This window comes from Mchenga conophoros, linkage group LG22 (assembly GCF_057382185.1).
Source record: "Mchenga conophoros isolate Kocher_MC1m ecotype Shallow Benthic linkage group LG22, M_conophoros_male_GT1.1, whole genome shotgun sequence".
NCBI lineage: Eukaryota > Metazoa > Chordata > Actinopteri > Cichliformes > Cichlidae > Mchenga > Mchenga conophoros.
In genome coordinates this window covers 23,360,363-23,371,828 of record NC_140546.1, presented here as the reverse complement: position 1 = coordinate 23,371,828, position 11,466 = coordinate 23,360,363, and the positions used below count along the sequence as shown (strand labels likewise).

The window sequence follows — 11,466 nt, the reverse complement described above, 5'->3', positions numbered from 1 at the left end:
AGGAGGCTTCTCATCATCAGGGGTGCAAGAGACAAATCAGTCAGTTTAGTTACAATGGAGACTTTTGAAAACTATTTTCAGTGATCAAAGTTCATCACTGCATCTATAAATGTAAGACAAAACTGTATATAAAAAAAGAGCAAGATCGAGAAAAGCTGCCGCTGAGATGTGGGATTCAACATTTTTCTGCAGTTAGTCAGCTTAGCTGCTCCGAGATAAACTGCAAAGGAACAGCTAGCTCTCAGTGCTCAGGCCTAAAGTCATCAACCGGTGTGTAAGTACTTACATGGCATCAGTAACTTTGACATCTGCTAAGGCGCGATTCACGCGGAACAATAAATACAGGTTTTGGAGGAAGATATGCTGCCATCAGCAGGATGCCTTTTCTCTAGGAAGGTTTGCTTATTTCCGCAAGACAGTGCCAAACTACATTCTACATACTAAAAGAATTCAGTGATCTGATCTTTCTGCAATCCATAAAATTAAAATGATTTGCAGATTATTGCATTCTGCTTTTGGAAAGTTGTATTTGCAGAATTGACTTATCTTTGTTTCCACTGTATCTTCTAGGTTAGTACTTAATTAATTGTAATATAATGAAATTAAAAGACACACATGAAATTCAGGGGATATCTCATAAACCTAATACATACAAGTAATCATAAACACGAGTGCAATATTTGTCAAGAAAAACGTATTTCTGGAGGGCTGACGTGGTTTAAATCAAACTTGGGCCGTATTTCTATCAAGCAAACAGCATCTGTTTTCAAGTACGCAGAGGCAGAGAGGATGGGAAGGGGGGGCCCTAAAGCACGTAAATGGAAAGATGAAAAGGCTGCAGGGGTGGTGAGGGATGAACATTAAAAACATTAAGAAGAGAGAATTACAGTGGCAGCGAACAAGGTCTTCAAGGGAGTGCTGGGGGAGCTCAGCGAAAGAACAAAGGGAGAGCTTGAGGTATAGCGAAGCCTTCTGCAGATAGGACTCTAGATAAGTATCCGACACATGATCGTAAATCTCAAACCCCTTAGTCTGCAGGCTGAGGTCAGGGTCAGAGAGGAAAAGCCCAAAGAGAAACAGGGGGGGTTGTAACACAGAAAAATAGATTGAAACAATAGCCATAAAAAACACTTTATTCTGAACCAGATGTGATTCAGATACTTTAAGCACAGAGGTGAAACTGGACGTGGCAACATGGAAAACGGCAACAATGATAAGTTCGCGTTCATTTCAAATGAAAATTTACCCGCAGGCTGTCATTAAAACCTGCTGCCTCTCAACAGGCATTCCTCACATTCTGTCTGCGTCGACAGCTCCAGTGAGTCATTTGTGCATCTAAAAACACTAATCACACCTTCAGAAACAGGAATGATGAGTGAGGTCATCCATACTCCTGTGGCGCAAATATTTGTCACAGCTGAACTGTCCAACGGTTGCTAGATACAGATACAGAGGTGGAAAAAATGTTTCTTTTTCTCTCCCTCTTGATTTCCCATCAAGAGAGCAGACCTCTCAATCATTACATCAATTTCTGCTCTATGCACTATTTATCATTGTGATCTATCAATGTATTGTCCATATAGTTTGTCATTACATACATCTGGCTTCATGCAGCAAGATAAAAAAAAATGTCCTTTGTTCATGTGGCAAGTGGCAATTTCAAAGTCATGATGTCCTTGCATAAATACTAAAATAAACTACACAAGCTATATTGCTGTCTCTTTGTGTCAACCCTTTGATAGACTGGTGGCCTGTCGGATGAGTGGTTAAGAAAAATACTTCGGTTTAAGAACTAAAACAACTTTTACGTTTACATTTGTCAAACAGGCGTGGCAAAACATGACACTGACATGTGGACTGGCAGTTATGTTACACAACACCCACAGAGAGCCCACGTGCACAGTCACATAACTGCAGAAAATAATCTGGGTTATTTCATGATCGTATACTCCAATGGATGATGTGCACCTTCTGATATCCCAATAAGTGAAGTCTGCCAAATCAAAAGCATATTTGAAACAGATGATCTGTTGAATAGCATGTGGCTCACAGTTTTTGCACGCCAGGAAGAAAGCTCTTAAGAATGGGTCACATGATAAGAGGGGTTATCGGAACTGTGTCGTCAGAGCCAGAGGCCACAGTCATCATCAGTTTTACAGCCTTCTTACTGACAGACAGATTACCCATGGCAATAGGGGGCTATACTCACGCCAGGCCATTCAGCACTTAAGCTAAAAATCCAAACCAGAAATCAGTGATTTGCAAACCTCATAAATTCTTATTTTATTCACAACAGAACAGAGGAAACGTATAAAATGTTTAAAATGAAACATTTTACTGTTTCATGAGAAATTATGGTTTATTTTTAATCTAATGGCAGTAACACATCTCAAATAAGTTGGGAGAAAGGAACAAAAGACTGAAAAAGTAAGAGAAAAAGCTGAAGGAACATATTAACAGTAATTAGGTTGACTGGCATTGGTTCAGTAACATTATCAGGTATAGAAAGAGCTTCTCAGAAGTAAATATGGGTAGAGGTTCACCAAAAAACTATCTACAATTAATCTACACTGTAAAAAGTCATCTATAGAATCTACCCAATAAATCTGAGGTAACAATTTGCATTGACTTTTTTGGGGTATATTTAGTTCAATATATTGTGTATAAAATAACTTCAATAAAAAGCTATGAAATACTTAATTAAATTGGGTAAAATTTACCCCATATTTATGTATACATTCAACAGCTACTTATTCATTGAAATTAGGTAAAATTATCTCTTGTTTGCTAGTTGGTAATACCTGATAATTAGTAATAAAATTTAATTATTATCAGTTGATAAACATTACCTATTCATATAAGGTAAAATGTACCCCCCCAAAAAAGATATTCAAATGGTTCATCATCTCAATGTTTTTATCCCATAAAAATACAGAATAAAGTGCAACACAACGGCTAATGCAGACAACACTTTCAAAGGCCACTCAGTCCATTTTAAAAGCCAAAAGCACAGAAACTCTACAAGGTTGTTTCTGTGCATGTACGTTATCAAACATATGGATAGATAGAACAGAACACTAACACCAACATTCAATAGTTTCTGTGCTTGCTGTCAGAAGAAAAATTACAGCTCCATCTAGCTATGTCCTCTGGGAACAAGAGGGGAAAGGTGTGTGCATTGCATAAGCTTATTTTTGAGGCAGTGGACCTAGGTCAGTAGTTTCGCCCCGTCTATTTCCAAAAACAGTTTTTGAAAAGTGTCAAATGTGTTCTTCAGCTCCTTCGGATATTCGAGGTTGAGGGCATATATCAGTCCCATCAGCAGTACACATGCCTTTGTTCGGATTCCACATCCCTCCATCACTTGGTTTCCCTCAATCACAATGGACACATCTGATGGATCCTCCTCAGCCATGATGTTGTGGATCACGATCACCTTCATCATATTGTCTGTGTAATCCTCACATTCCTACATGTTAAAAAGAAAGAAACAAAAAGCATGCACACATTTTATTTTATTTAAGATGCTTTTTCAATATATTTCAGTTGATCTAAAGAGGGGAGTGGACAGAAGATGAATGGAGAAGGGGAGAACAGGGGATAGGAGAGGACAGGAGAGAAGAACATTAGGATCCCTTGAGTTAATAAGTAAACTGTTATCAATATGACAAACCTGGCAGTCATGAAAAAGATCTTCTTGTCTTTCCCCGAGGAAGGTAATGAGGCAGCAGATAAGGAGATCCCTTTTCTTCTCAATGCTCTGTGTCTGTAGGGAGATACAATTTAGTGAAAAGACTAAGTCGAGTGATTTACTTACATTAAGACTGAATTACTTAAAAACAAAAACATGGCTGATGCCTCTCTCCAGCTTTCAACAGGTGAGAGGCTGGGTACACCCTGGACAGTCAATCACAAGGAAACATAGAGACAGACAGGATAAACAACCATGCACGCACACACTCAAACCTAAGGACAATTTAGAGAGACCAATTAACCTAACAGCCATGCTTTCTGACTGTGGGAGGAAGCCGGAGTACCCGGGGGGAACCCACACATGCACAGGGAGAACATGCAAACTCCATGCATAAAGACCCTGGGCCGGGATTTGAACCCAGGACCTTCTTGCTACCCACTGCAGCCCTCCATAATTACATATTTGTGAAAAAAGTCAAATAACATAGGTCATTCAAAGTGTCCAGCAGAGGTCTCATCTTGGAACCAGCGGCTCCTCCTTTGGCAGGCATAAGCTGCAAAAGACCTGGTGTGTACTCATCAAGTTTCAGCATGAATGTCTCCACCAAAGAAACTGTGGTGATGTGTCTGAACTCTTCGATGAGCTAAGAAGTAAGGGGACAAAAAAAAAGACATTTCAATTTGTTGACATTTGTTTTTTGGTGGATAGGAATAGTTATCACACATACTCACCTGAGCCTCAGTGAATAATGCTGGCCACCTTTCTTTTAACTCACCCACAGAGGGGCAGAGGCTGACCACTCCAAGTCTTTGGCTAGAGAACGTTTTATTCATTTTATCTGCAATTATATTTGCATTGTTTTTCTTTGTTATTTCATAAATTAATTCCAGCCTCTCTTTCTCCAGTGTCTCTTGGGTTTCTCCAGTAGGATGCGGAGGGAGATAATTAACCTCTGCTTTTTTTTGTTGGCTTTTTTACATTCTTTGATGGCACTGCATCAGCTGGATGCTACCTTTTTAAGGCATTAATTTCAATTTCCAGGTAAGAAAATTTTCGAGATCTTAGCTTGGCACGGTAATTGTGCATCTTGTTTTTTATGCGCTGCTGCCAGCCATATAAGCTGGCAAATGATAATAAGACACGGAAACTTTGAAACCAAGGCTTCAGCCACTGAGAGGATCTGCTGATTGGTTGGGTAAGCAGTGTACGAAAAAATTACTTTTGCAAGGTCTTGCATTGCATCACTGCATCACAGTTTGGTACGGAAGCTGCTCTGCCAGCAGGACATTCAGGACATTTATCTCCAGCGATGCCTCCGTAAAGCACACAGCATCATCAAGGACCACAGCCACCCACAGAGCAGACCACCCAGCACATCAGCTGTTCTCCTTGTTACCATCTGGCAGACGTTACAGGAGCCTGTGTGCTCGGACTACAAGACTCAAAAACAGTTTTTACCACCAAGCCATACGACACCTCAACCACAACACTTAAACACACACAACACAGCACTCAGAAGCTACCTGCAGCTTCACAAGTACTCTGTTTAATCTGCACTGGTCACTCCACTTTATTGTCATTGATATTTATATTTAAAAGTGCAATACTGTAATTTTCTGCTGCTCATTCCTGTGCAATATCCCATCTGCCCTCCCATCACATTTCTTTTCAAGATTTTCTTATTTAATCACTAGTGTACATATATTTATATTTATAGATACATATATATTTAGTCATCTTTTCTCTTTTACCACGTCTCTCTAATATTTTGCTCCTTACTATTTTTCTATTTTCTTTATTATTTTCTTTTATTTTTATTATATTTTCTCCTACTGTATCATGCTGCTGAGTGACTGCTGCTCGTCAAACACATTTTATTGCAATGTTGACCCTGTGCTAACTTGCATATGACAAATAAAACTGAAAAAAAACATTGTTGCTGATTTAACACTGGCATCCATGAAAGGTCTTCCAGTGTTGCGATATGAGTTGTTTGCCTCAGCAAGGATTAGTTGTATGTCTCGGGAAAACTCCGGTACTTGAAATGGCACTGGCCACGCAGCAGGGCGACATGAATCAGGGAGAATGATGGTGTCACTGGAACTTGACGATGCGCAGTCGGACACCTGTGAGGGTGCATCATGATTGGCAGGGCAGATGTCCGTTTCAGTAGTACTTGCAGGATGAGTGCTCACTGAAGCCGAAGAGTTCAATGCAGACGATGATCCTGATTCACATACTGGTTGTAATTCAAGGGTGATTACTGGCTCTTTAAGGATCACTTTAACAGTGGCCTTGTCATACAAGTCAGCAGTTGAGATGACACTGAAAAACTGATTGTCAAAGTCTTTGTCTTGGTATAGCAGTCCAAATTCCCCATGTAGCTGGAAAGTTTCAGTAATTATGGAAACAAGATCTTCCACTGTATTAGGAATTCCTGTTGGAAGTGTCAACTTATGAATGCTGTGTTCTTCTAAAACGACTCTTAACTGGACTGCCATTGTTGTTTGGTTTGTGTTTCCTCAGCTGTAGAGACAGAGAAAGAAAAGAAATTGAGACAGGTTATTAATAGTTGATAAGCTTACATGCATATATTTTCTTCATTATCTTCTGCCAGAGAAATAAAAGCAGAGATTTAGTTCAGTAGAATTTTGAATAAATAATTTTTGATTGTCATTTTAAGAAGAGGGAGATAAGGGCAATGTTTCTTTCAGTTCAGAACGTTTAAGGATTTCTGTCTCTCCTGTGGGCTCTACTTTGAAACTCCTCAGGTGTTCACAGTACCAGCCTCTAAGCAACTTCAGAACAAACACAGGAGTTCTGTGCACAATGACTATTTGATGGATTTCTGCAAAGTCAGGTAGGCCTCCTGTTGAGCCAAACGGCAGCATCATGCCAATATTATAGTCTGTGCCTAAAATGGTTGCTTTATTTGTCATGTTCACAAAGTCTTCCCTGGGGAACTTCCTTGCAAGGGACTCCTTAATGCTGTCTTTTAGAACATCGACTGCCACTTGAGTCTTCTGTGACAATAAAAAAAAAAAAAAAAAAAGTGATTTGATTTGATTTGATTTGATTCTGGGACACTCACAGTGCTGGCCTTTGGTGGTTGTAATCGTGGGTATGATACGCAATCATCGATTGGTGTTTTCTTGCCATTGTCATGAGGATGTTTCTACACCCAGTCTGCCTCACAATCCTTTTAAAGAATCGATGTTTGGCTTCAAATCGCATAGTCCAGAAATGTACAAGTAAACAGTTGTAAGCAAAGGATAGTGCTCGAGAAAGTGATGTTTTGGTCTTAGTTTCTCCTCTGGGAACACTTCTAAATATCTGTTACGGTGTTCTGAGATCTTACTTTGCATGTATCCTATTGTGTGATCTGTGTGGAGAGGAGCCATGACAAGCTCAACAACATCTTTCAGGGTCATCAAAACCTCCCAAGCAGGCTCATCTTCTGGTACTTTGTCACCAATCATGAGTGGTATCATTCTCAACAAACACCAGTTTTTGTGTGCATTACCTTCTACACTTTTTCGCGCTGTGAAATTTGGGGCAATGGGTTGTGGACAGTTTGTTTTGTCACTCCATTTGTAAGGAAAGAAGCGGATGGAACGGTTGAGCTGCTCAAGAGATATGTATTTCTTCCTGATTAACACATCATGACAGAGTGAAATTTCAACAGGTACAATCCCTTCAAGCAAATCATGCAAAGCATCTGGGGGATAACCTGATGTAGCATGAAAGTGACTGAGTCTGTCTGAGATTGGACACTGTCTTTTAACTCCACAGTGGTGAGCTTCTGCAGGATCAGACAGTGCTGCTTTGACATGGATGGCATAGTTGGACTTAGTCCGTAGAGGAAACAGTCCTTCTCCTACTTCATGCTCCTGGATCTGTGACCTTTCGCCAATGCAAAAGCGACAGAAATGTGAAGCTGAAAAGCTTTCAACAATCCCGCCTGTTGAGTGAGCGCCAAGATTGTCAGCGACTACAGCAAGTACAGTGCCCTTGACCACTTTGCCCAGACTTGAAACAAAAATACCATTATCTTCAAAGGACTTCAAATCTTTGAGCAGTGGGTCCAAAACATTTGCATAGCCAAACTGGTTGACATCATTTGCCTTGCATAAAATGGTTAAGTAAATGGAAATCAGTATAGATCTCAAGGTGGCAGGTATGTCTGCAAACACCCAAGACACAGCTGTGACTTTATGCTTCTTGCGGGATGTTCCCAGAGGGTTGCATATCTCAAAGTCATCTATATAAAGGATGAGTGGGAGTTTAAGTTCATCTTCACATAAAAAGCTGTTTTCTCTTAGTAAAGATCCATCATTAAATGATTTGTATTCCGAAGAGACATCAGATGGCCTTTTGTTTTGTAATATTGTGTTTTGAATGTCTCTGTTGTCCACAAGTTGAGATAATAATGGGAGGATTGGTATATACTGAAATGTTTTATTATCTGTACTATCAAGTATGTACTCAACAGGTTCAGTCAATGAGAGATGCTCCTTTCTAAATTGCTCTCTCCTGAACTGACTGCTTAAAGGCCCTTCCACTCTTAAAGCAGCACAGACAGGGCTTAGCCGGCAAAGGTCTTTGACCAGTTCTGAAATCACTGAGTCTTCCAATGTACAGCCATGTTTTCTCAAAGTGCTCAGAATTATTTCTTTAATGACGGGACCAGATGCAGATGCTGTAAGGAAATGAAGTTCCTCTACTAGTTTGTCAATGCATGAATTGGACACATTGAAAATGCTCTCCATTTTCAGGAGGAGTAGCCCCACTTTCTTAGTAATAATTTTGTTTAAGTCCTCATCCTCCTCAAGGACTGAGCCACATTCATTGTCATGGTCAACAATGTCACATTCTTCATCCGGGTTCTTTTGGTATTGATGAAGAACATTAGTCTTGAAATCTTCCAAGGAATGTGGGTTGTGTTTTCTACTCTTGTGGCTGTGGAATGTTGTGTATTTGTTAACCTTATAATCACAATCCTCAAAAACACATGGCACAGTTTCAAACTTTTTTAGATGGCCACCAAGATTTTCAAAAAACTGCCTCTGTCAAAAGAGCATGAATTACAGACAATGCACGTGAATGAAAGGATGTTGCCTGGCTGGGATGACTGTGAATGATGCCTTGACAAATGTGTCCTTAATGCACCCCATGTCTTGACAGTGCAAGGGCAATCTGCATGAAGGCAGGGTATGGAGTGGACTCGACCAAAATGCCCATGTATTAGCCTGACGTGTTTCAGCAGGTCTAATCTTTTTGTGGTTGTGAAGTTGCACAACTTGCATTTCCAGTTCATTTTCCCATAACTGAGGACTTTGGTTAAGATTAACCACATGTGATTTATTTCATTTAGAAACTTGCATACCTATAAAGGATACACCGGGGGTGGGGATGTGGGTGGGTGCATCAGCCCTAGAACTGGTAACAGAGTCGTCTATCAGTGAGTCTCTGCTTGTAAAGGACACATGTGAGGACCTGAAAAAGAGGGCAAATAGTGAGTGTCCACATACACAGATTCTTCATGCAACAAAAATAAGAAAATACATTACACAAAAGAAATTTTCAGATATGTACCTGGTTACAAGTTATTTAGCTAACCTCAAAATTTCTCTGAGTCTCTTTAATAAAGGTAGAAATTAAACATAAGGTGAATATTGTTCTTCAGTTTTTCTTTGCTCTTTGCTCCTCTCCTTCATCGTTCTTTCTTCCTTTCCTATTCCTCAGTCATGTCTGTCCCGTCTGTAACAACTGAAAATAAAATAAAATAAATAATAACAACAAAGGTAGATCAAACGGACCAATATGGCAAGGCCGTGATGATCCATTTGGGAAAGTAAATCCATTGGGTCTCCTTGTTGGTCTTCAGACAACAATTCTGACGGCTAAAGAACCAAATGGGACAGGCAAAAAAAAAGTGAAGTTGACTAAAAGATCTCAGAAAGCAACATCGTGGACATCTAAAGAAACAGCTAAGAAACACTGAACTCTATCAGTCTGGAAACAAAGTAACAGTCTGGTTACAAAGGCATTTCAAGCGCTTTGGGAATCGAACCACGATGAGGGCCTTAATCCAGAAAATGTGAAAAACCTGAAGGCCTCACTAGTCTCATTTAATGTACCCTGAAGCTCAAATGCACCAGGACAATAATGCAAAACACAGCAGCAAGATCATCTCTGAATGGCTCAAAAAACAACATGGAGGTTTTGACCTGGTCAAAGTGCAGACTGCAATCAGATTGAGATGGTTTAGCATGACCTTAAAAACTCAGCCTATGCTGGAAAACCCTCCAAAGTGGCCGAATGAAAACAATTCTGCAAAGAAGAGAGGACCAAATTTCCTCCACAGCGCTGTAACACACTCATCACCAGTTATTGCAAATGCTTGATTGCAGTTCTTGCTAGATGACAAAACCACTTATTAGGTTTAGAAGGAAATTACTTTTTCTACATGAGGTAAAGTTGGAGAGCTGTTTCCCCAAACTAAATGAAATCATCGTTTAAAAAACTACAATCTGTATTTACTCTGAAAATCTGTGTTAACATTTGAAATTGGAAACATTTAAGTGTAACAAACATGTTAAAACATAAGTAATCAGGAAGGGGCATGTATAGGAATTTCTTTTACTTATGTATTAATCACATTATTTTATTGTATGATACCTTGGTGCCACTGGATTTTAACAAGTCTCACACTCATACAGTAAGACAAATGGAGGGGGTGTAGTAAGGAAGTTGGGGGAAGCAGACAACTCCACAGGAAGAGTCTTTTGTCTCTTTGAGGACTCTGGGAAGGTAGCAAGGGAGTGTGAACCTTAAGGTGTGAAACAGCTGTGTACTGCCTTTTGTTCCTGGAGAAGGTATTTAACTGAGAGCCATGCTAGGCTCAGGGAGACTCTGCTGACCGTCTGTCCCGCAGTCATGCAGGGACTTCATCAAGCTTGGTTGTCTGTTCTTTGTGTGTTTGGATTAAAGAATGTTAGCTACCGCTCACCGCTCGTCTGCAGGCTTTATTTAAATGGAAAACTTCCACAACAGGCAAAAAAAAAGCTTTTTGCTAAAAAAAAAAAAAAGATTTAGAGCAGAAGTTTTTTGCACTGCATTTTAAAATCAGAACATATTGCATTTATTTACAATTAAAGACACACAGAGCAGAAAGTGTGTTACTGTTTTACATCCACAGACACACAAGAAAAGAAGCAGGCAACATGAGGTCAAGTTATGGCAATTTTATTTGTGTGTTTCAGTACATGTATTTAGATTAGAGTTTTTAAAAAACAAACAAACGTCCCAAGAAGAAGAATGGGGTGAAAGAAAGGTGGAGAGAGGAGGAAGAAACTATTGATGTCCTCAAACTCGATGCTGCTGGGTCAGTTCTTTCTCAGCAGTCTGCTCCAGAATCCCCTCCTGTCCTCGGCTTGCTTTTCTTTTGCCTTGAGTTCTTTTAAGGTTTTGTTGAGCTGCTCCTCGGCATCTTTAAATTTTTCTTTCAGCTGCTGTTTGGCCAGTTTCACTTTCTGTTTGAGGAGCTCTTTAGCTTCCTTTTTGTGCTTTCGTATTTCTTTAAGTGCGGCTTTGCAGTCTTTCTTGGTCACCGCAGAGCCGGTCGTTTCTTTCTTGAATACCTTCACCTCAATTCTCTCTTCTGCAAGTTCTTCTTGCACTTTCATCAGTTCCTTCTTCATGTTTTGAGTGTAACTCTTACACTCACTCTTTCAAATAGATGCAAGTAAAACACAGCAGAAAATAAATAA

At 39.8% G+C, this 11,466-nt stretch overlaps 1 pseudogene; it reads right to left on the bottom strand.

Annotated features, from left to right (window-relative positions):
* Positions 1-3,136: 3,136 nt before the first annotated feature.
* Positions 3,137-4,527, bottom strand: LOC146549514 (uncharacterized; annotated as a pseudogene).
* Positions 4,528-11,466: the final 6,939 nt, after the last annotated feature.